This window comes from Mytilus galloprovincialis, chromosome 14 (genome assembly GCF_965363235.1).
Source record: "Mytilus galloprovincialis chromosome 14, xbMytGall1.hap1.1, whole genome shotgun sequence".
In the NCBI taxonomy this organism is placed as follows: Eukaryota; Metazoa; Mollusca; class Bivalvia; order Mytilida; family Mytilidae; genus Mytilus; species Mytilus galloprovincialis.
In genome coordinates, this window is record NC_134851.1 from 67,358,309 (window position 1) to 67,385,963 (window position 27,655).

The following is a 27,655-nucleotide window of genomic DNA, read 5'->3' on the forward strand; positions in this document are numbered from 1 at the left end:
TACTGTCACTGTAGAAAATAGGCATGAAGTTTGACATCAAGTGATTGAAGTCACTTAAAATGGTTTAAAACTACATGTATGATATTTTACACTATCTACTCATATGTAATGATAATACGTTGTACAACAGATCATCATTACGGATTTTACAAGTAAAGCGATCATGATTACGGATGAAATAAGTAAAGTTGAGAATATTTTGGTGTTACATTAAAATTTATGGCGGAAATGTCGAACAGCTGATTTTTTAAAACTAAAATATATGCGTATAATAGTATACTAGTACCATTCCATATAAACTGAGTTATTATTAACCAACTTATTAATATAAATACAGAACAGGAGTAGGTTTCACAAAAAAACTTTACGACAAAGATTGATCGTAAGCATACTGAATTGTTCACGACTCACGACCTATCTTAGTCCTAAGTTTTTTTTGTGAAATCGACACTAGGCCTGCTAATACACCGTTATGTTTTAATGATAGTCCTTCGCAATAATGACTGGTCAAAAAATTACATTCAAACTCTTTAACATGGAAAAATCCTTTGTAGTTTTATCAAAGGTATCCACTTTCAAAAAGAGGACGAAAATTAATAGTGGGATATTCACAAACCATTAGCTGAAGACATTCGCAATGATCTACAAAAAAACAAGAGGATATAAACCTACAAAATATCATACTGAATTGTCATATATTTAGAGACATAAACCTATTATTAGGTACAAAATATCAAATAAATGTTCCATAAGAATTTATTTTACATTCAAAGAAGTAGATTTGTTATCCTCCAGCAAGTGCCACAGTTAACATAATCTATCCTTATCACTGTCTTATTTGCTCATTCTTCTATGCATTTAAGAGGCATAAAACCAGGGTTTTTGATGGCTGTCTTGTCAGAAATTGTGGCAAATAAAAGTCGCTTTTTACAAACAAACAAAGAAATATTGCGAAAGAATTAAAACGGATCGTCGTCGTCCGTCTTGTTTATACTTTTCGGGCTTCTCTGACTGCAACCTTTATCAGTTTACACGTGGGTTTTACCATGAACTCTTCACGCGTTACGATTATTATACAAACTGAATGACTATTTAGAAAAAGAGATGCAAATGATGACATAGTGACAATCAAATTCATCAGTCCAAAATGAACTGACAATGTCCCGGCAAAAAACGGAAACTACTAAAGACAAACAACGGTGTACAGAACAGTATACAAAGCAAAGCCTACAAAACTAAAGACTCATATGGGGTGATCTCAAGTGCCCAGGATACGCAGATCTTTCTCCACATGTTGCAACCAACGTGTTGTTTATGTAAGAACGTGATCTCTTAAAATCAAATCCTGCATTAAGGTAGTCCCTCATTCTATTCAGTATAAGCCCATACATGGCATGGTCATGTAGATTTTGTCGACCTATCTCAAACATGACATTAATCAATGGGAGTTTTTTTTTTTAACTTTGATTACAAACTCATATGATTACCCTATTACATTTAAAAGTGGTAATTTTTCTAAATGAAAAAAAAACAAGTTAAATGTCATGCGTCCTAAGTGCTATACTGGATTTACCTTCGTCAGGAACGCTAAAAGCAGAATAGTTGAAAGTTAAGGATGAATAAAAATCGAAACAGGGGAAGAGCTGTATGATAAAAGGGAACTGAAAATAATGAACTCGATCTAATTCCATCTAGGGTTAACTTCGCCTTAGGGAGTTAAAACCTAAGTTTCTAAATAGTTTCTAAATCTAGAATCGGACAATTTTAGGAAGGTTTGATATAAATCATGTCAGTACCGAAGGAGAATTCTTGTTAGGGAATATCCCGCTTAACTTGTCAAATAGTATTGGGCGCGTTTCTTTATCTCACATTAATATTTCATCGTTTAGATATGCACGCAGTATTTGTCATTGACTATCATAATTAAAGAATAAAACTGAGCGAAAGAAGAAAGAGCTTTTCTCAATATATGATATTTATGAAACATCAACACATATGACACAAACAGCATAAATACATTAAAGTCTTCATTATTTGACTTATACGTATGATCTACAAATACCTGCCATCAAGAATTGATTATCTCATTAACAAACATAATTATGCTGGATTCATTTGGTGTTTAAACGCCACTTTCATCACTATTGTCCTATTTCATGGCGGTCAGTTTTTATTTGTGGATGAAGCCGGAGTGCCAGGAGAGATCGATCGAACTTCTGTAGAAAAACTGACAACTAATATTGGATTCGAGCTCACCTACCACGTCCGAGATTAGAATACACAATCTCAGTGTTGACAGGCTAGTGATACAGTAGCTCGACTTAGACCACTCAGTCACAGAGGCAACAAAAAGTAAAATGATACCAATATTGACGACAGAAAATGCAAAGTTATTGTCTTCAGCTGTAGTATAATTATGGTACACGATTTGGAAAAATGGGATAATGCTTAATCTATATAAGATAAATGAGAGATAATTGTGCAAAAAGTTATTATAAGGAAGACATAATGAAATGAAACATAATGAAAATTAAAAGATTGAAAGCCAAAAATTAACTAAAAAAACTTTAAAACTAAATACAAAGAAAACAAAATTACCTTGATGATTCCTTTATATCAAATATATTGGTGTTTTTAGTTTTATCCAAATTATTTCGATATAATTGAAAGGTTAACACAATCCATCTACTGTCACTGTAGAAAATAGGCATGAAGTTTGACATCAAGTGATTGAAGTCACTTAAAATGGTCTAAAATTACATGTATGATATTTTACACTATCTACTCATATGTAATGATAATACGTTGTACGACAGATCATCATTACGAATTTTACAAGTAAAGCGATCATGATTACGGATGAAATAAGTAAAGTTGAGAATATTTTGGTGTAACATTAAAATTTATGGCGGAAATGTCGAACAGCTGATATTTTTTAACTAAAATATATGCGTAGAATAATATACTAGTACCATTCCATATACACTGAGTTATTATTAACCATCTAAATAATATAAATACAGAACAGGAGTAGGTTTCACAAAAAAACTTACGACTAAGATTGATCGTAAGTATACTGAATTGTTCACGACTCACGACCTATCTTAGTCCTAATTTTTTTTTTGTGAAATCGACACCCAGGCCTGCTAATACACCATTATCTTTTAATGATAGTCCTGCGCAATGACTGTTCAAAACATTACCGTCAAACTCTTTAATATTGAAAAATCCTTTGTAGTGTTATCAAAGGTATCCACTTTCAAACAGAGGACGAAAAGTAATAGTGGAACATTAGCTGAAGACATTTACAATGATCTACAAAAAAAACAAGAGGATATATAAACCTACAAAATATCATACTGAATTGTCATATATTGAGAGACATAAACTTATTATTAGGTACAAAATATCAAATAAATGTTCCCTAAGAATTTATTTTACATTCAAAGAAGAAGATTTGTTATCCTCCAGCAAGTGCCACAGTTAACATAATCTATCCTTATCACTATCTTATTTGCTCATTCTTCTATGCATTTAAGAGGCATAAAACCAGGGTTTCTGATGGCTGTCTTGTCAAATATTGTGGCAAATAAAAGTCGCTTTTTAAAAAACAAAGAAAGAAATATTGTGAAAGAATTACAGCGGATCGTCGTCGTCCGTCTTGTTTATACTTTTCGGGCTTCTCTGACTGCAACCTTTATCAGTTTACACGTGGGTTTTACCATGTACTCTTCACGCGTTACGATTATTATACAAATTAAATGACTATTTAGAAAAAAACAGATGCGAATGATGACATAGTGACAATCAAATTCATCAGTCCAAAATGAACTGACAATGTCCCAGCAAAAAACGGAAACGACTAAAGACAAACAACGGTATACAGAACACAACCTAGACAACTTTTGAATGAGTAGAACGGGGATAATCTTCAACTGATGTGCTCATGAAAGGTAGGCAAATCCTGCGCCACATTTATTTGGCGACCGTCGTGTTGCTTATATAATCAATAACCCGGTGATAAGCCTAATTCGGTCAGTTTATATTCTAGGAAAAGAAGACGGGTTTTACTTCAATCGGAATAAACCCTTTGTCATCCGTGAAACAGATATTGCAGAACGTTCAACCAACTAGTGATGGCGTCCGTAAAAATATCGAAGAGAAGCAATCCACATTACATTCAGCTTGAACCCAACCAATGGTTAAATGAAAACAAAACAAATCGACGGCTGTCATTAATTATTTCGATTCTAATAGATCAATAAACTTGTCAACCGTGAAAACCCTATACACATGATATATTATATAAAAAAAAATCATATTTTCCACCTAGAAATGTCCTTTTCAGTCGGAAAGCTGACCCCGGTTTGACCCTATTTCTTAAAGCAACAATGGAAGTCATGTGACTACCATATTTTTGGTCATTTTTCCTTTAACTGAAACGAGTTTGTTTCCTCCAAAAAGTGATATTAAATGAAATCGAAGCATGCGGTTTGTTACAAATGCGAATTGTGTATACTTTTTTAAAAGTTCTAACATACAAATTGTTTTGATTAAGCGTACTAATTAGATACGAAGCCTTCAAACCCCAGGGCGTCAATTTATTTCAACACATCAGTTGAAGTTTCTTTCTTAACTTCTGGGGAACCTATGCTAAATTTAAAATATGTGATGAGGCTTTTTATGAACTAGCCCCTGTCAAATTTGTGCTACTTAATACGCTCTAATACGCAAATGTGCCACTTCGATGTGTCGATATTTCTGACGAAGCGGTTCGGATAGTAATTTACGAGTTACGTCACTTTATTGACACTTTTTCATGAACAAACTTATTTGTACTTTTCATATATTAAGCACCATATGCTGTTATTTACAAGTGAATATAATGTGATGGGATTGCTTTCCTTAGAACAGGTGGGAGATACTTAGTCAGCCGTAAGCGGTTGAGCTTAAGTACTTCTTTATATCTCAGTCGGTTAACGCGCTGCCTTTTAACACAGAGGTCCCGGGTTCGATTCCCGGTGGAGACAAATATGATTTTGTATGTAGAATCATGCTCTCTGGTTACATTGGCGCCTAACTAAAAAACACCACAGTAGTTAAAGAGGTATTCTAGCTAGGGTAATATTTTTCTAATCTAATGGGATGTATGCTTTCGTAAACACTTTCAAACGCAATTTCTTCATCATGAAAACGTAAAATAACAAAAAATCCGGAACTCAAATTCAAAACGGAAAGTCTCTAATCAATTGGCCAAATCAACACCTGAAGCACACCAAACGAATCGATAACAACTGTCCGATTCCTGACTCGGTACATTGTCTCAATATTTGACTATTTTGGCCGATATGCCTTTTTGCTATATACAACGTTTAAAGACCTAGTGCCAATATATAAGATACATCTAGAGAGTTCCTACAGAAAGGATGTATTATGTACATATATAGAATTGTAATTGGTAGCTTTTTAAGACGTTTTGATATTTGAATTTCAAGTGGCGAAAAATAAAGACCACGGTAGTAAACTGCTGTTCAATAGTCATAACTCGATCACGCAAAAACATATCTGGGTAACAAACTAAAACCGAGGGAAACAAAATCAACTGTAAGAAAAAAACGGAATAACAGAAACACCCATCTATAACAAAAGCAAATGCCACCATACATAAATAGTTATCAAAGGTACCAGGATTATAATTTAATACGCAAGACGCGCGTTTCGTCTACATAAGACTCATCAATGAGGCTTACATCAAAATAGTTATAAAGCCAAACAATTACAAAGTTGAAGAGCATTGAGGACCCAAAATTTCCAAAACAAGTTGTGCCAAATACGGCTAAGGTAATTTATTCGTGGGATAAACAAATCCTTACTTTTCGAAAAATAGGAATTTTATAAAAAAAAATGACCATATAATCGATATTCATGTCAACACCAAAGTGCCGACTACTGGGCTGGTGATACAGCACTTGCTTTTTCATACAATCTCAATTGAAGAATAACATGACATTAGAATTTTCATTCACAAGGTACATAACTAGTATCAAGTGAAAAAGTCCATCTGCTTATATGTAGTGAAAATAATTACAACGTTGCATGATTTCCTCAAGTCTTATCTGTTTAAGTTGTAAATAGAAACGGTTATCGATATTCGTGTGGTTTTATTGAATATTGGTTTTTGTAAGTACATGTATATACTTTTTTATATTACTTGATAACTTTTTTGGTAACGACGAAACGCATTAACGGCGTACACAATTTTAATCCTTGTATCTATGATGAGTATGTACCTGTCCCTTTAAGGAAGTGTGCTGCTCAGTTTTAAAATAAACAGCTTTCCATAACGTTAATATATATTGATGGATTAATGAGGAATAAAAAATAAGCAATAAAATATAGGAATCAATGCACTTGTTTTGAGATATAAGCCATTGGAATTATGGCGGGAAAATCCTCTCTTGATTTTTATAGCTTTTTCATTGACCAGTTAAAGTTTTTAAAAACAATTAAAAAATAAATAGGATTGTATAAGAATCTTTCAAATGGTTTATAATTATACATGTAAAAGATTTATTAAAAGAAAAACGGGGGTCCATGGGCAAAATTTTTTAAGGCATTTAAATCGATAACACCAGAGGATTCCGAAAATCTGACAAAAATTCCAAAACATGGCAAGCAAACATCGTTAACATTTTCTCCTTCATTTAATTAAGAAAATTTGAGTTTGGAACATGGCTTAAATAATCAATATCAAAACATGTTGGAGGAAGTTATCAGCGGCCTCAACATACAACAGCAATTCACATTTTATTACGACTTCCAACATTTATAACTTTTTGGAATTTCGGGTCCTCAATGCTCTTTAACTTTGTACTTTTTTGGCTTAACAACTATTTTGATCTGAGCGTCAGTTATGAGTCTTATATAGACGACGCGCGCGTCTGGCGTAATAGATTATAATTCTGGTACCTTGAATAACTAGTCATACTGTAAAAAGGGTTGGTATAAACAACACCAATGGCATGATACAAATAATCTATCTGCTAGAACAAACCATTGAATATCAGCGCACCGGCACAAAGGTTCACGTTTGCAGGCCATGGCTGATATTTTACAATATCATTGTACAGAAAAAAGTGCAACATCAATTTCGATATTCAAAGTAAATTTAATAAGGAAAGTACTGAAAAAACACATTATCAATCAACGGCGCGAGTCAACCTTATTCCGATTTTGTCTGTTAGATTCAGTTTTAAGAAACAAAATACATTCATTTTATTATTTTTTATATTTTGGGTGATCAACAAATGTGTTAAAAAAACAGCATTACACATAAAAAAAAACAGGCAAAAGAACCCAGTCGTTGATAAGTTATTTCAAGTTGTTAGACATCATGCAATAGCGGAAATATAATTGACTCTTATCTAACAGTAAGACATCACAAAATTAAGACCATCGGTCATGTAAAGTTTTCTCACCCTGAAACTAAATATGAAAATGTGATCTTTAAACATGTTTTAAATGACAATACTGTTACTGGTACATGTATAATGAACAAAGACACGTGTTTGAATTGTTAATACATGTGATATAAGCTGCTCTAGACAAAGCAGATCTGGTTTCACATCAAAAACTAGCCGTGTTGCATATCTAAGTATAAACCTTGTGATAAGTCTTAATTATAACGGATCAGTCTATGGAAGAAGCGAATCGATAAAACCTGTTCTTATATCACATCAATATTAGTACTTATTAGTTTAAATATTTGACTGCTGTGACTGCTGTGCCCATATTTTGACAATTTTACCTATTATGTCTGTTTTGTTCACGCATTGTTGTAAATATGACAGAATTTGATGAGACTGTCATACATGTGATAGGTGTAGCGCTATCAAACCAGGTGCAATCCACCATTTTCAAAATTTGAAAATGCCAGTACCGATATGGTTTAATAAACCAATAACGTAATCAAATAGCTAGGTATCAAAATTATTGTTCAAATATATAACATTAAGCAAATTTTATAACGACCGCACCAAAATAATATATATCTGATATGCTCGCAACGCACGAATAGAAGACTTTCTTTATTGATAACAAACTTGTGACAAAGATGAATCAGACTGTCCTCGTTCAGAATCGACAAAATCTGACCTGTACTTTTGACTCTCCTTTTTTATACAAATTAGACCGTTGTTTTTCCTGTTTGAATGGTTTAACACTGGTATTTTTTTGTTCCTATATAGAGTGTTCGGTGTGAGCCAAGACTCCGTGTTTAAGACCCTACTTTGATCTATAATGGTTTACTTGAAACAAATTATTATTTTGATGGAAAGTTGTCACATTCGAACTCATGCATAATCTTCTTATATCTATAAATCTTTAAAATGTCCCTTATAAATAACTGCTTTCCAGTCCTCTAAAAACGTCATTTGGGTGCTGAATCTTTTGTAAAGTGCAATATGAACTAGCACAATTCTAAAGCTTTAACGGTAACGACAGTTATGATGGTACAAGAACGATTACGTCAATAACATTACCAAATAAACAGCACTGAACGATCTAAATTGATAAATATAAAGAAGATACGGATTGTTATTTTGCACCAAGAGATGCTCGCGTTCGCGATCGGTAACTAGTCAAAAAAGAAAGTAAAATCTCTGTGTCAACAATACATCGGAATGATGCCATCGCGATGTAAAAGAGCGTCCATGCGGCGAGCTGAATTGTTCATAGTGATATCGATTTACCAATGGCAAAAGTCTTTGATATCCAAAAATAACTGTTTTCCTTGTCAATATTTTTTTTCTATGTTAATAATAAACACATTTTCTGTTTGACAAGATTTTTGATTTTCGTTGTATATGAAGTTGTTCAATATATAGTCTGATGTTACTCAGTTGGTATCTTGAAAGTTCGGGACATCAGCATTTGATATTACCCATGTGGATAGCTATAGCAGTGTGACCTCAAGGGTGGATCCAGTCGTTTTCAAAAGGGGGTTCCTAACTCAGGATAAGAGGGGGGTTCCAACAATATGTCCCCATTCAAATGCATTGATCGGCCAAAAATAGGGAGTTTCCAACCCCCGGACCCCCCCCCCCCTTTTTTTTTTGGATCCACCACTATTCCTATATTAGAATCTAATAGGTCGGTAGACTATTTACAACCGCTTTTAAATTCTGCCATTGCATCATCACCTCAAATAGAATTAGTCAGTTAAACCATGTGATCGAAAACACAGTAGACTGAACAGCTGCAGTTTGTTGGATAGATAGATACTTTATTCTCTAAAAACTAAATACAAGTTTACAGAGAAATATACAATATAACTACAAATACAGTATTACTAAGATATTTAAAAAGTACAAAATTATTATGGCATACATGTTTAGTAACATGTATAATTAGCGGTTGTTAACACTTTCAACTATCAATAGGGTCAAGCAACATTTTCGAAATGATCAGTTCATGTAAACGTTAATTTTGTTACAGATACGAAATTTTAGTGATATTGATCCTCAAACTTTAAGCCGGTCATGAACTAAGTTTGTGAATTATGTTTGCGGTTTTCTTGACATGCATTGTGACGTGTCATCGTATTCATTTTATATTAGAAAACTATAGCAGTTATATTAGAAAATTATCGCATTCATAAATTTTTGATATTTAAAAAAACATCGCTATGATTTAAGACAAAAATCTCATTTATATAATAAAATATAGCAGTATTTTTGACTTATAGGTGATTTTTGCTTAGCAAATAATTGAATTCATCTCAATTGCTATCCACTGAATTTGCTACGTGATTTTTATTGAATGTGTACATCTACAAATGATAAATCGTGCATTTATGATGCATTTTTTCAACAATTCAATTTTCTTGTTTAAATACACCTTGCTTGTTATTACATAAAATAATTCATGGAAACTATACAACAGACGTATGTCGTGTTACATGTCACCCTGTTTTAAGAAAAGAGTCATTACTTTATACCGAGAAATCTGCCCTTCTTCGTACAAGTGCTAACATTCGTCTGAAATTTCCCACAATGTAACTCGTTGATATAAAACAATTTCGCTCGTTGATATAGGAGAAGATTTTATTGAATCGCTTCTTCCATAGACTGCGGATTATAACTGAATATATGTTATTGTTTTTTTTTAATCATTTTTGAAGGACCTATCATTGCAATTCATACTACCGTATAGCGGTTATTCTCGCCGATGTAAAATTTTGCGATATTTGCATAAAATAAGGAATACGAAATTTTTTTGGCAGATTCAAAACTTTAATTAATACCTTTGCATGTGCCGTTTTGAAATGGCGGAATTTATTTTGCGATTTTGTTTTATACGCGAAAAAAAGCGAAAATTAGCCCCCCGCGAAATTAACCCGCTATACGGGTATGTATATAAAACTATTATACACATTGTTTTTAATAGTTATTACTTGTGCACGGTCAGAATGTCCCAGAGGATGGTTTCATTTTGGAAAGTCGTGCTACTTCATCAGTCCCACACTGAAATCATGGACAGATGCAGCAGTGAGTAAAATGTATTCATTTTCGTATTCGGGACTTAAGATCTTGTTCGGTTTCTGCCAATGTTCGGTTTTATCAGGTTCATAACGCATTTTGATAAATTTGATATGGCGGTGCTTTAAAAACATTTTTGATTAAAACAGGTATTCGCTTTTTACAGGATTCGGTTAAGTCAGGTTTCACTATAAACTAGTAAATTATAAACTATCAGATATAAAGGATAACAGCAAACTCACTATTTATAAACATGTAAACATAAATAATACAGAAGAAAAATATTTAACTTGCTCAAAACTTGAATTCAGAAAACTGATAACAAAATTTAGATTAAGTGACCACAATTTATTAATAGAAAAGGGAAGATACGTTTAAATACCAAGAGAAGAAAGATTATGCAAAAACTGTAATCAAATTGGAGATGAAATTCATTTTTTTTATATTGTAATAGAAACCATAATAATAGAAAAGTTTATTTTGATTTTTTGATAAATGAGAATATTCACTTTATAAATTTAAATGACATAGATAAAATAACATATACTCAACCCAATTTTACACATTCAGGTAAATAAGCTAGGATCCTTTTTAAAACAGTCTATTGAACGGAGGACAGGGGACTCTTAAAATATTTACTTTTATTGTGTACATTAATGATCTTGTTGTTATTTTTATTTTCATTGTGTTATGTTGTGTTACATACTATAAATATGTAGTTTTATGGCAATACAGATTTGAATTGAAATGAATTGAACTATAGATATAGGTTTATCAACCAAAGAGTGGACTTTATCCATCTTACAACAAACAGACATGATCTGAGATTATCGCAGTTATTGACAATAACAACTAATAAACAATATCATAGACCGAAATACTAATCAGTATACATACAACATCCGATAGATTTATTGCAATGACGTCATTTACAGTCAGAGACACCCATGTAAATGTCCTTTTGCAATGACAAAAATAAGGAATCAACAGATAGTGAAAGTACAGATGTGTAATATTTAGTACGGTTTTTTCTTTATTTACTGATAAAAAAATCAATATTTATACTAAGATAAAGAATTTCAAAAATCCAATAACATTTTTAAAAAGTTAAATTTTGAGATTAAGTTTATTTGAAAGACCTTTAAGTTATGGCTAACACGTATTTTTGTTATTTATCCGTTTTTATTATGTAGATACTCACCACTTCAATTTAATCATGTATTATCTATTATATAGTCATTTTATAAAATTTACTGTTTGCAAAAAATATTCTAAATAATAAGGATGTTCTTGTCTCTGGCGGATAACTCTGGCCGCATTGGTCACAACTTTTTTAACTTTTGGTCCTGAGTGCTTTTGAACTTTGTTCTTGTTTTGACTTTCAAACTTTTTTCATCTGAGCGTCACTGGTTAGTCTGGCGTATTACATTTTTAACCGGGTTACTTTTATTTGCTATTTTTCGTTTGTTTCTATGTCCTATATTTTCCCCCATTTATTTGTATTGTAGTCATGTCATGTAATGTTGTCATTTTAATGTCATAATTAACATTGCCATTAAAGCTGGAGGTTTGGCATGCCACAAAACCAGGTTCAACCCGTCATTTCTATTTTAAAATGCCCTGTACCAAGTCTTGGAAATTGCCATTGCTATATTATAGTTCGTTTCTGTGTGTGTAACATTTTAATGTTGTGTTTCTGTTGTGTCGTAGTTCTGTTATATGAGTAGCGTTTTCCTTAGTTTTAGTTTGTAACCCGGATTCTATCAATTTATGAATTTCGAACAGTGGTATACTTTTGTTGCCTTTATATACCCGAATAGTATTTCAAGTTTTGGGCTTAGTAAACAACATCACCGTAAAATGTGGAATGTGTTATTTCAGTTTAAATATTTTAAACAAATTTAAAACAAAATCTGATTGTCCATTGAAAAAAAGAGGAGAAATACATCTTCTAATAGAAACTTATAATGCCAGATATTTTAAACCTTTAAAAACTGAGGAAAAAAAATAACGTTGATTCTCGAGTAGAAATAAAGAACAGATGTGATGTGAGACACATCTCCATCCAAATCATAATGTATAAAATGATATGAATATTAATAGCTCAATTTACGGCCTCCGACACGGAACGTTTGCTTACACCTGACATCAAGCTGTACAGTGCAAAACAATTAAAATGTACTAGTTTTGTGTATTTGTAAAAACATGTTCTTTTTATAAAGATTTTTTCAGAGTTTTTGCAGAACAGACCATTCATACCTTGCAACGATTGAAACAGAAGCAGAAAACACATATCTGGCGGATACAATTACACTTATAAGAAATGGAAACGGCAAAGGTAAACATATTCAGTGAAACCTCTTTCAAACCGAATATCTTCAACACTCACAACGCACATAATTTGATATGACTGTGCTCATGAACATGTTTGATTTATACAGATTTTCGGTTTATACATGATTCGGTTTATTAAGGTTTCACAGTATGTCAAAACTCAGTAAAGGCACCCCATTGGTACATTTGGTAGATACAACAACACCTAGTGCTTTCTCGAGTTGTAATACCACCAAATCATGGTACTTCACATCCGGTTGCTTACGAAAATAGATGAAAAAAATATTACCTTGAATTTGACAGCTGTATGTAATTAGTCCTACATTTTATTGCAGTAAAACATTTCTGGGTCATAAACAAATATCTTTGGTACTTCAAATCACCATAAATATTTTTAATTTGGATTTCTATATAATATTTTGGAATCTTGAGGTAACATGGTTATAAACAGATTATATAAAGGGAAAACTTGATTTGTAAACTTCTGGTGAAGGTTTATTTTCTTATATGCAATGAAATGTTATGTGAGTTGTTTTCTATTGTACTGAAAAGGATGAAACTTACCATGGATTTCTTTATTCAAAAGACAGATAAATTATGCACAATATTTTGAATATTTATTCATATTATATATTCTAGATTCAGACATTTCAATTTCTAAAGGAAAACTCCATACTGACTTTTTCGACAAAAGTGGTCGTATTTTCATTTCCAAAAGTTAATTTTGTTTTTTTAGACGGCGATGTTCATTTGGCTCCATCATACAATGGTATTTATATATCCCAACTCATCTATTTTTGTTATGGCCGTATGAGTATTGATGTCATAGATTTTAACGAACGTATCAATGCATCACTGGTAAGTTATTAAGTCAGGGATTTCGTTGCCATAAATTACTGAAATCTTTTACTTAATTCTTTTTCATAGATACAAAGAATTGATTAGTAAATTTGCATGGCTGTTCCTGTAGAAAACTGTTTAAAACGATATTTCACATCCTAAATTTTAAGGTGATTTTGTACGAAAAACGCAAAAATCACTTCGTGATCCATCAAAACTCACTTAACCTTTGAACAACTAAATTAGTAAAGGTCATCTTACCAATTTGTAATTAGATCTTTGAATATATAGATATCATTGGCACAAATATCGATTTTGTCATTAGCAAATAAAAAGCAAAGTTTGCATTCTTTTCAAATGTGGTGTTTAAAGACATATCCATGTTCAATTTTATCAATAAAGAAGTTTGCTATCCTATTGCCTGTCTATAATGTTATTTTTTGGAATTGCATGTCTTCTAAACTGACAATGACGTAAATAACTAAATACCTTGGATATATCAAAGTTGATTTTAGTGTGTGATTCCTGAATTTTAATTAATATTTGTTTTGGGTTTTTAACTTGCTGTCAGTAACTACGAGTACTCTCAAATCGTACTTTCGGGTTAATTAGAGTTCTTGATACCATTTGTAATGCTTTTTTGTTATCTTATGTTCAGGGTTACATCTCATCTAACTTTGATAAGTGGTTTGTATGTCTATAAAAGTTCGCTTCTTCGTACTATGAACAACAAAATTATTTAGTTTGTGAAAATATTACTTTAAACCATTTAAACTGTATACATAACAACAAAATCATTTTCATTTACCGGTTAGTATTATTGTCAATGGCGGAATACTGTCCAAGGTCATTGTTGTTTTTATGATATTGTTTAACATCACATAGCGGTAGACTACTTGTTTCTTTATTTGTCCCCTTATTTTATTGATTTTGTATTTCCAGGGAACATATATCATAGATCAAATTTATTCTTTAGTGTCTGTTCATTTGTGTAAATATATGTTTTGATTGAGTTAAATCATTTCAGATGATATCATATCAGCTGTATCATATAGTGTGTGACGTCTAAGTATATGTCACATAAGGGTGAAGGTTTGTACCTATGTAAACGTTTAAACCCCTGTGCTTCATAAATAATCTATTGTTCAGTAGTTCTTGGTGTTGTTCATAAAAGTTTCTCGTTTTTCTTTTTTATATAGATTAGATAATTGGTTTTCCCGTTTGAATGGTTTTACACTAGCCATGTTTGAAGCCCTTTATAGCTTGCTGTTCGGCGTGAGCCAAGGCTCCGTATTGAAGACCATACTTTTACCTATACTAGTTTACTTTTATGAATTGTGACTTGGATGGAGAGTTGTCTAAATGAAACTCGTACCTCATCTTCTTATATGTATGAAATTAAGTTAAGATATCATCAAAAGCCGGGGAAAAAAATTATCTCAGTTTGATTTTATGTCCGATTATAGATCAATCAAATTATCTTTTTCTAAAAGGTGACCGATTCAGCAATATAAACAGATTTGAATTTTGTTTTATTGGTTTGAATATAGGTTTTGCTATCTGTAAACTAAAATCCAAATTCATATCCAAATTCATCATGTTCATGCCTCTACAATCTGCTGATACCTGTATCTTGGCATTGGACAAGGTCATGTATTTCTCTGACTGTTTATGCCGTCTTTACACTAAATCAATTGGATATTGGATTGATAATAATTAATGAATTTGTTTTTGTACAGGATTTTTTGTCAATAGTTTATACTAGTTTTGAACTAGCTTTTAGTTACTACAAGTGCTATCATATCTGTATTTAGTGTCTTTTTGTTTGGATGTACTAATACCCGTCCACATCCACTCTGTGTTTTTGCTAAATGTATTTTTTTTTGCCACCACCTGGTCTTAAGTTAAGACTTTTTCAATAAATTTTTATAGTTTGTTTTTATGTTGTACTGTAGCAGTGCAGTTAAAACCCAAACCTTTATTTTATATATCATAGGGGAGTATTGGATAGGAGGAACAGACGAAGTTTTTGAGAATGTATGGGTCTGGGCATCAACAGGAAAACAATTCACTTATACTAACTGGTACGCAGGTAATCCAGATAATTGGAAAAAGGTTGAAAACTGTTTGGAGCTATTAGTGTTGTTGGAAATTGGTGTACCTGGAAAATGGAATGACGCAGACTGTTCGTTGCAGGTTTTATTTATCTGTGAAATGGAGTATGTTATTTAATTGATTTTGAATTAAGTCTTTTTTAGCTTTCCTTTTTTTTTGGGGGGGGGGGGGAGTATAGTTATCATTTGTCCTATTGGAAAGATTTGCACATGAGCGGATAACTGTCAAATTGTTTTATTTTGTCAAGAATGGTGAGTTCCCTATGTATCTTTTGATTTTTTAAGGACCATACGAAGGTGGCTAAATAGTATCAAGCATCAATCTTGTTATCAAAGAAGCATATACAACTGAAAAATATTCAAATGGTACAGCATAGAAAGTTAAGTTTGGCATTACAGATTTCTCAATAATATCTAAACATAAAAGTACAGTCCCTTTTACAAAATATTTTGGATTATGGACATTCCGTTTTCAATTTCTTCGAATTTCAAACTTTTAGTGATTTTACTTTTTAAGATGTTTAACGACTATACATTTTATTTTGGTGCTCATGTTTTAAGTAATTTTAACTATTCCTTCTAGGGACCCTTAGGTACTTTACCTTTTTATGAGGTAAATCATTTTCCTTTACTACATATTTTTGTTCTATTTCATGTATTTTGTGTTAGTCAATTGTTCGAATTAAAATTCAAACTCGTGTATTTAATCTTTTCATAATTTTAGTATGTTTTTATCAATTGCTTTGTCGTAATTTTTCGTTTTGCCATGTCATCGTAATGATAATGTGATTACAATTTGACACATTGTATGCTCACCTTTCTATATCATATTTTTCACAGTTTCATATGCTAAGTTTAACTAATTCTCGTTTGAAGAGACGCAGTTTCAAAAGTTCAACCAGGACGATAAAAAAACGAAAAAAAAAACAGCACAACGTACGCTCTGTATAAGAAGTAACATAACAAAGAAACAAAACTCCGAGGAACATTCAAAACGGAAAATCCTTATTCAAATGGCAACATCAAAAGTTCAAATATATCAGACGAATGGATGACAACTGTAATATTCCTGACCTGGTACAGGCATTTTTTAATGTAGAAAATGGTGGATAAACCTGGTTTTAAAGTAAAATAAACCTCTCACTTGTATGACAGTCGCATAGAACGTAACGTACTGAATCTGCAGATTGATTAATACATTGTTTTTGTTTTATTTACAGATTCCCAGCCACAGGAAGTATCATCGGTTAAAATACTTAAAATGAGAAATGCCTTTATATGCTTTAGTGACTCCATGTTGATGAATCAATATACTTGGCTAAAAATTTGAATTAGTATTTTGAAATTTTCCACATATTACCTCTATACGTTTCTTTATAAAATAAAGTTGGGATTGTTGAATAATTGTACTATGAACATGTTATCTACAAAGAAACTATTCATTCCAACTTGTTTTTATCAGCCCAAAATATACATATTCATATGGATATTGCTGTGATTTCATGCAACCACTGCTTCTGGTATGGTTCCATGGGAGTTTATGTTAGATACACCATGACTGATCCATATTCAGACGTTCGGAATTCTTCATCTATCGTCGTTACTTTGATTAAACATTTTACTCATTTTCTTGTATTCAACATTTATTTTCGACAGTGATATGATATCATATTATATGTTTTCTATATATTAAAGAGTTGATCAAGGTTCACACTCAAATCAAACGCCATTTACCAAATTTTGTATGGATATTTAAATATATATATCATAGATATTCTTAATCAGCATGATCACTTTGTTAGTTTAAACATATTTATTTTCAGTGGATTTGGAAACAAGTTATTGAACTTATATTAATCCCTCTCAATTTTGGGGGTGCGAGTGCTGCCTTTTAACGGCATTAGCCTGCCCTTTTTCGAAATCTACAAGGGTGTCTTTTTTGTGCAAGAGATATGGCTCTCTCTTAACACGGGTCAGCCATGTATCGTCCCCTTCCGACGGACTATCATCGTTTCCATACTCGTAAATGGTGTCAAGGAAGACCCTGAAATTTTTCATCCCGGACCGGGAATCGAACCAGAAACCTTTGTGTTAGTAGTCCGATGCACTAACCACTACACTACTAACGTCATGATCCTACTGATGAAGTATATCTGTTATCAAAAATATAAATAGTTACATTTGTTCATTTTATTGTCATTTTTTGGTGATGTTGTACTTTTTTAGACTTGTGTACTTTATCATAAGTATATGATCCATCGGCCTGTTAGATTTATCGTTTGCTATTACTCAGTCATTTTATATATATTATATACTGTGGATTCATTATTATTCGATGAATACCAATTTTTGTGGATTTTGTGGGTACAGGTGAATCATGAAATTAAATGTTCAATGAATACAAACTAATATAGGCTTGTATACAGACTAAGGACAAAACCACGAAATTAAAAATCCACGACCATGCAAGTTTTCCTTAATCTACGAAAACTGGTAACCACGAATATAAATGAATATGTTCCGGACCATATGAGTATTTGGACCATACGCGTATGGTCATGACCATATGGGTATATACTCATATGGTCCGACCATACGCGTATGTTCCGACCGTACGCGTATGGTCGGGGTATTTAGTAATTAACACTCTGTTACGGGTTACTTTTTAAAAATACTTCTTAACTCTTCATATGGTATGACCGTTGATTCAAAAGACGCTATCATATAGGTAATTTTATTAACATATTATAATAAAAAGATAAGCTAAATAAAAATAAGAAGTTTCACATAGTCAATTTTACTTAACAGTCAATTTTATAGTAAACACATTTTATACCGATGGTCATTGCCGATTTGTTATTACGAATGAATGGCAATATGTCGACTAAAAAAAATAAATTCCATTTTTTTTTAATGAACTGTCACACAAGAAGTCACTGGAAAGTAACATAATTCTAATATGGTGTATTGCAGTCATTTTACGGTATTTGACATCTAGAGCTTCTTAAAAACACCGCATACATCAGAATGGCCCAAGACCTCGGTATCACTGTGCGCAACCGCAAAAAGCTAGCACTCACAAACAAAAGGTGTAAATGAAGAGGATCAAGCGCAATTTTTTTGCAAATGTGAAAAAACTATGATTCCGTGTGGAAGTGAATGTCACCCCAAGCCTACATGCAAGAATGTAACTAGCGATTAAAACTTACTATGGCATCACTATTTAATTTTTATGTAGTTTTTGGATTATGAAATTAATAAATTGTCATATAACCATCACTGTTAGATAAACTTTCTGTATCATTGAAACAGTTAAAATGTAATTTGAAAAAAAATATACCTATATGGTCCAAAAACTCATATGGTCCGGCCCGTTAATAACCAAACGAGTATTATACTCATATGGTCCGACCATACACGTACGGTCGGACCATATGAGTATACGCATATGGTCATGACCATACGCGTATGGTCCAAATACTCATATGGTCCGGAACAAATACACAGTATATATATATTCATATCTGTGAGACGAGTTTTAATTGATTCAATTTCTGATACATTTTTTTATTGTACATTGTTGGTGGCTTTGAATTAGCTTTCAGTCAATAGTTATAAAATTTTAAAGGTACCAGGCTTATAATTTAGTACGACAGACTCGCGTTTCGTTTACATAAGACTCATCAGTGACGTTGAGATAAAACATATCATAATGCCAAACAAGTACGTCTCTATATTCCAAAGATTATATTAAATGATTAAGGAGGTACCTAACACTACAGGGAGATAACTCTGTAAAGTCAGCTAAACCTTTTTAATTACGTTGTGTTGTAAAGGGAATATTAAGCCTTAAGTAGATCTGTTGACACAATTTGTAATGCATTTCTGTCATTCATTTTTAACTTATTTTATGTTATACCTCGTCTGACAATTTCCGATATGTACCAAACAAATGTACTACCTTTGATTTGAAGTATTTAGCATACAAAAGAACAAAGACCACCCTTTCCACGACCCCGGTTATTATTACTACTCTCTCAGAAATACACGGATACTTATGAATCTTTTGCTTTCAGAAATTCACGATGCCGCCGATTATTATCAATTATAAAATCTTCGACAGTTAAATAAATCAAATTCCTGCCGATTGTTTTCAATGATGAAATGTTCGGTTTTTTAAAATTCATTCATTGGTTTATTGATTGATTGTTGGTGATTCAACTCTCCTTTAAACCCCGCTAATGGGTTTTGTTGTGGTAGTCAGTTTTTATTGGTGGAAGAAGTCGGAGTATCTAATATCTATTGTTTTAAATAGCATTATCCTTTTACATACTATGCTGATAACAATTTTAATAAAATACTTCAACATTTGTACGATCTTTGAATATTTACTCTCACACAACTCATTTCTGAATAAAGTGATTGGTATTACCAGAGAAAGGTTTACATGTACCCAATGTAGGGAATTCAATTTTAAAATAAATAAAGGTATATATGCATAGTGAATTGTTTCGTTAATGCTTTATGATCATTGTTGTGCAGCATAATTAAGTAAATCAGCTAACTAACCATTCTTAAAAATCGTTGATATAAACATACCAGTGATTTAAGAGAGTTTGTTTTCTGGTAACGTAAGTATATCAGCCTTTAAAAACAACAAAACTGATAAAGATCGACAGATAGTTTTTTTTCTAAAATTATTCCAAAGGTACAATACAAAGATTTTTTTTCAGCCCCGATCAAACAACTTTAAACTGATGTAATTTGTTTCATCTAGCTTTAATTTTTAAAGAAAAAGAAAGATTAAACGGGGATAATTTCTTTATAACATAATTATCACATAGATAATTATTATGTAATTAGTTTGAATATTGTGATGTTAACACTTGAATGAAATATCAAATATATAAAATCATTATATATACCAGGATTCAAATGTTGTACTCCGGACTCGTGTGTACAAAGACTCAACAATGACGATCGATAAAAAGGGTCAAAAACATCGACACCCAAGTCAACTAAATCGAATAGAGTTTACCTGTCTTCTTTTACCTGTATTTTTTTTTATAAAACATACATAACTTCAATTTTATTATATGCCTTTAATGGCATAAAGTAGGACAAATGGATTACTTACCTGAACGAAAAGACCCATGACGAAACATGTGATTTAGTCGAATGAAGATCATTTATTGTGACGATGTTTTGTTACTTGTATGTCATTAATGTGTACAATTTTAGCATACAGATTGGGAGTTTGACTTTAATTTTACAGATTGGAATGAAGATTTAAGGTAATGTTTTTTTTTAATGATGCAATTTATATACAGGCTTTTGTTGGGTTTTTTTTAGCTTGAAGTATGATCAAATTTTTATGTAAAGAAAATATTTCCAAATGGACACACCCTACGATGTAACAATCAAAAATAGTTAAAACAAGGAACACTTTCAATAAATATATTAATCCAAATGGAACACGTTTCTCCAGGATAACCGCGTGCCACATATCTGCCTACCTTTCCGGAGCACCTGAGATCACCCTAGTTATTGGTGGGGTTCGTGTTAATTAGTCTTAAGTTTTCTATGTTGTGTGTTGTGTTCTATTATTTGTCTGGGTTTTTTTTCTGTTTTAGCCATGGCGTTGCTAGTTAATTTTTGATCTATGAGTTTCGCCCCTCTTTAATAGGAATACTGAGATGAAATATCATTGCCAGTGCGACAACTGTCCACACAAGTATGGATCACAATTCGAAAAATCAGAAAACCCAAACCGTATACTAGTAGTAAGCTATAGAGAAATCAAAGCAAGAACTCATGGCGCTATTAATTTGATTGTGTAATAGTACAACTTCCATCATCCATGACCGTTGTTACCTTATGTTTAAATGAAGCATTTCATGCCATATCAATTACTTAGCCTCAATTGTACTAAAGATATTTAAGGGGCACTAGCTACGAGATATATACAATATTTAAAACATGATATTGTTTTAACAATCATTTATGTGCAAAAGTGAAATACTAATTCGCTTTTAGCATTCTTTATTTTGCATTTTTGTCATAATAGGCCAAGAAACATTGATGTTAAATTATTGACTTGCACTGGTTTTAAAAGTCAAAAGTTCCAATAAAAACAGAGTAACATGCAATATATATGTTCCGGACCATATGAGTATTTGGACCATACGCGTATGGTCATGACCATATAGGTATATACTCATATGGTCCGACAATACGCGTATGGTCCGACCGTACGCGTATGGTCGGGGTAATTAACACTCTGTTACAGTTTACTTTTAATACTCCTAAACTTTTCATACGGTATGACCGTTCATTAAAAAGACGCTATCATATAGGTAATTTTATTATTATATTATAATAAAAAGATAAGCTAAATAAAAATTAGAAGTTTCACATAGTTAATTTTACTTACTTGTCAAAACTATAATAAGCATATTTTTTACCGATGGTCATTACCGATTTGTTATTACGCGTGAATGGCAATATGTCGACTTTAAAAAATAAATTCCAAACATTTCTTAATGAACTGTTACACAAGAATTCACTAGAAAGTAACATATTTTATTTAAGTTGTCTTGTGAATATGGTGTATTGCAGTCATGTTACGATATTTGAGATCTAGAGCTTCTTAAAAACACTGAAGACATATAGGAATGGCCTAAGACCTCGGTATCACTGTACACAGCTATAAAAAGGCTAGCTTTTCACTTGTAAATGAAAAGGATCATGCACAACAAAGACTTGCTAATGCAAAAAGCTATGATAACGTGTGGAAGTAAATGTCACCCCAAGCCTACATGCAAGAATCTAATTAGCGATGAAAACTAACTATGGCATCAATATTAAACTTCTACGTAGTACTAGTATTGGATTTATAAAATAATACAAAAGTAACATTGTCATGTGATTGGTTTGTTAGATAAAGTTTTTGTATTATTGAAACTTTCATAATGTAATTTAAAAAAAAATACCTATATGGTCCAAATACTCATATGGTCCGGCCCGTTAATAACCAAACGAGTTTTATACTCATGTGGTCCGACCATACGCGTACGGTCGGACCATACGCGTATGGTCGGACCATACGAGTATACGCATATGGTCATGACCATACGCGTATGGTCCAAATACTCATATGGTCCGGAACATATACATTGTACCTGTGTAATGCAATTTCAAACATTATTTTTAATAATTTTAAGTTTCTTACATTCTTATATCAATCTATAACACCCTTGTCACACATGGTTAGGGGAGATTTGAGTGTTCGAGACAATGTTTGACCTTGCTCCTCTAAATCAAAATTAGATAACGACATACCGATGATGATCAAGGATCCTTGTCCTTTCATTTCAAAAATGATTTCCCAATGATTTACATTTTTAAAAGAAACAAATATGCGTAGGTGTCAATTATATACTACTATAGTATATAATGTGTTCACCTAAACAAGGTCTGATTCCCATCATTTTGGTTTTTTACCTCGTTTTATAATTTTGTATCCATTTATGAGATTTGAACACAGGTATTTAAAGTTATTAAGCTCCTGATTGTTATCGAACCAAATTGTTAGTATTTTTTTCTGGCTTAAAGTCGCAAATCATATTATTTTTAAAGAATTTGTTCATTACATAATTTTTATGCTTTATGATTGATATTTTTTATCATCTGCTACAACTTGTATGTATGTAATATTTTTCTATACCCTACAAATCCGATATCCGGAATATGTCTATTTATTTTGGTTGGATTCATGTTGCTCAGTCTTTAATGTTCTATGAGTATTTTGTTGATTTGTTTGTGTTTAGGTCATGAGTTACAATGGTTCCGTCACTTTTACATTGACCAATGAGTTTTAAATGTCTCATTCGTATCTCCGTTGTTTAACACATTGAACAATATCCTTCAAAATATTTTGTTTGTGTTTAAAGAGTAAAATATAGGTCCTAATGTACATAAACCGATATGATAAACAGGCAAAATATGTCGGTTTGTAATTTTGTCAAACAAATTTTTTGTTGTTCAAAATAAACATTCAACTAGAGAGCGATAGTTATCCTTGTTCCTTAATGTTTGGTTTTTCAAACAGGAAAAACCATACTGTTTTTTTTTTATACTAGAATAAAAAACAATGACAGATATTCAAAAGGAACAATTTCATTCGAAATATGTATTATTTCCTGATATTGTCTTTCTGATTGTAACATAAAAATATGTAAGATAACTTTTAACTACGATTTATAAATCTGAATTCAAATGATTGATTCTTATGGAAAAAATATTTGAATTCAATGTATCTAAATCGAGAATGTCGTACTTGTTTTATTTTAAATGGATTTTGGGAGTATCAAGTAGAAATTGAATAAAATATCACTTCACTAAACGTCTTTTATTACATAAAGTAGGACAACTTTATCCTCTTCCTGGGTGAATAGACCCATGACGAACGTGACTCGTTAAAATTAAAATAATTTTTGTTAAGCTGTTTTTGATCGACTACAGTGTCATAGGTTTTAAATTTTAACACTCAACTTTGGTTTCAATTGTAAAATGCGTCCTCATACAGGTGATCTGCAGGTACAATTTAAATACAAGTGTATAATTTGATACATAATTCATATAAAACATTTATTGTTTTCTTTTGCACACTAAAAATGCTGAATTTTAAACACGTGCCATTTAAATCATTTTCATTCAATTTAAATGTTAGATATCAAACATATAGAATGACTTTTTTCTACGTTTATGCCAGATATCAAAAATTGAACGACTAGCCATGTTAGCGACATCACTTTATGACATTTCATTTAGCAAGTCTATATGCGTATTTCGTTAATTAATGACATCAATGATGCCCAAAGCAAGATTATTTTTAAATCCTTAGCTTATAAAAAAGAATACGAATATCAGAAAAAAATATACATAACTTGTTCCTGATATTGGACTTACCGAATTAGACTATTTACCGGATTTGTTATAACATGTGCAACACGACCGGTGCCGCAAGTGGAGCAGGATCTGCTTACCCTTCCGGAGCACCTGAGATCACCCCTAGTTTTGGTGGAGTTCGTGTTGCTTATTCTTTAGTTTTCTATGTTGTGTCATGTGTACTATTGATTGTCTGTTTGTCTTTTTCATTTTTAGCCATGGCGTTGTCAGTTTATTTTCGATTTATGAGTTTGACTGAATAAAAAGACATAGAGAGTCGTTATTTCAACGAATTACTTGCCATTTTTCAAAAATCTACCTCGCACTAAATTTTAACTGAAATCAATCAATCATGTCTTCCAAAACTGAACTTATTTTGCTTAATTTAGTTATTCAATATTGCATATTCACACAGGGACAAGTTCATTCAACTTCAATTTATTGACTTAAAATTTTCAGTTTTCCTACCGATTCGGTCGTTGATTCTGTCCGGGCACTCTGGCTTCCTCTTCCTTGAAAAATATGGCTGACACGAAATATCTGTATAGTGTTTAAAGTGGAATTAAACACCAACCAATTAATCAATCGATCGAAAATTCACATTTGATGGATGTTTGCATACACACGGTTGTGCTCGTCTAAAATATAACCCATTTTTCTTGACCCATAATCCTAAAATAAGATACATGTACATGTTCTTCGACGCTGTAGAATATCAGAAGAAACGGCAATCGCAGAGCTATGATTAATCAATATAAGCTAAATATGAATTATCGAATAACAAACAAGTGGTAAAAAGATCGGCTTATCAGAAACAATGTACACGTAATTTAGCAATAGAAGAATCCAGGATAGGTTGCACTGTTATTCAGGAAAAACAGTTCTACCTTTTCGAGACTAAAACGTTCTAGTAGTCGTTTTATTAAAAGCGAATGACTTATCATTGCATAAACGGTACCAATTTTTTCCGCATCTCTTGCGCATTTCCACAATCAATATCTTTTCAGTGATGCTGGAGTCAAAAAACATTTAAATTCAAAGCTGATTAAAAGGATGAAAAGCTATCAACTTGAAAGGGACAAAAAAAAAGTAGCCAAAGCCAGGCAAGAATTCAGAGTTATCATTTAGGGAGATGTACTTCTTTAAATCAGATAATTTCAAAACATTTATTTTAGCTAATTTTTCAAATTACAACTGTACTGGATAAACGCAAACAGTTACAATCAAAACAGAAATGTAAGAAAATACTTCGGCTAAGGCAATTACCATTCAATGAAAACATATCAATTGGAAATAGAAATGCCAGTTGAGCGATGACTATAAGTTCTTCTCGTGTGTAATAGTTAAATTACAAAATTGTGCAAAGAACTACTGATTATCATTTTAACGAATACAAAATTTAAGTTAACGTATCTCTCAACATTTGTATTAGAATACTTTTATTTTCTTTTTATTTAGAAAGAATGCATGGAGCCTTTTATTTGAAAATTCAAAAAGGATAGATGATATCGAGTTTCACAAAGTTTTGAATACGTAAATTGGTCAAACTTGCAATACAAATGGCTGATAACACTAAGTCTGAAACAGTAGAGAGTTCTTTTGAACCAGAATTGGAAGAACGAATTGCTGAAATACAATTGAATAGTATTTCAAACAGCGGTAAGTTAAATTACTCAGGAAAAAAAATTCATAATGAACAATGGTTTAAGAACTTATAGAGATACCAGTCTATTACTAATGCGCTATTATATAATACCGAATCACTTGATATAACATGAATACGTTTATATAGTACTACACGACGGAGGTCACATTTTAAGCATAATTTACTCACCCTTTTGGAACATCTGACAACACCGAAATTCGCAAGGGACTAGTGCTGCAATCATTTTAGTTTTATATGCTGTGTCTTTTATATGTTGCCATTTGTAAATACAGCTGTTTCTCAAACCCCGCCTCTTTTGGGGGATATCTAAAAGAGGGACGAAAGATACCAAAGGGACAGTCAAACTCATAAATCTAAAACAAACTGACAACGCCATGGCTAAAAATGAAAAAGACAAACAGAAAAACAATAGTACAAATGACACAACATAGAAAACTAAAGAATAAACAACACGAACCCCATCAAAAACTAGGGGTGATCTCAGGTGCTCCGGAAGGGTAAGCAGATCCTGCTCCACATGTGGCACCCGTCGTGTTGCTTCTGTGATTACAAATATTCCTAGAAAATCAATTTTGTTTACATACTGGTTCCAAGTTATGCTCTCTGTGTTCCATCTCAAAGAGACATAACTTGGGAATGTTACCAGTAAATATACATGTGCTTATTGTTTATATTGAAATATGTGGTAACCATTTATTCGATGTAGGGGTAGTTAAGAAAATTAGCGTTATTTTAAACTGTTAAACGTTAAAAATATGCTGCACAGCCCTATATTTTGACCTTTCAAAAAAATTGTAGTGCATATGAACTTTCAATTCTAGGATAATAAGTTATCAAAGTTACCAGGATTATAATTTAGTACGCCAGACTCGTGTTACGTCTACAAAAGACTCATCAGTGACGCTCATATCAGAATATTTATAAAGCCAATCAAGTACAAAATTGAAGAGCATTGAGGATCCCAAATTCCAAAAAGTGGTGCCAAATACGGCTACGATAATCTGTGCCTGGGATAAGAAAATCCTCGGTTTTTTGTAAAATTTAAAGTTTTGTTAACAGGAAATTTATAAAAATGACCACATTACTGATATTCATGTCAACACCGAAATGTTGACTAATGGGCTGGTGATACCCTCGTGGATGGAACGTCCACCAGCAGCCAACTGTCTAAACAGTTTTGAAATTAAGTATAAAAAAATTCCAGAAAATAACTT

General features: G+C 32.0%; 1 long non-coding RNA gene across 1 annotated transcript in view; it reads left to right on the top strand.

Moving 5' to 3' along the window:
- Positions 1 to 20,994: 20,994 nt before the first annotated feature.
- The window catches only part of LOC143058859 (uncharacterized), a 29,564-nt gene continuing 22,903 nt past the window's right edge, over positions 20,995 to 27,655 (top strand). Inside the window, exons 1-2 of the long non-coding RNA XR_012973257.1 lie at positions 20,995 to 21,120; positions 26,234 to 26,434. This is a non-coding gene — a long non-coding RNA (uncharacterized LOC143058859). The remainder of the gene's footprint in view (positions 21,121 to 26,233; positions 26,435 to 27,655) is intronic.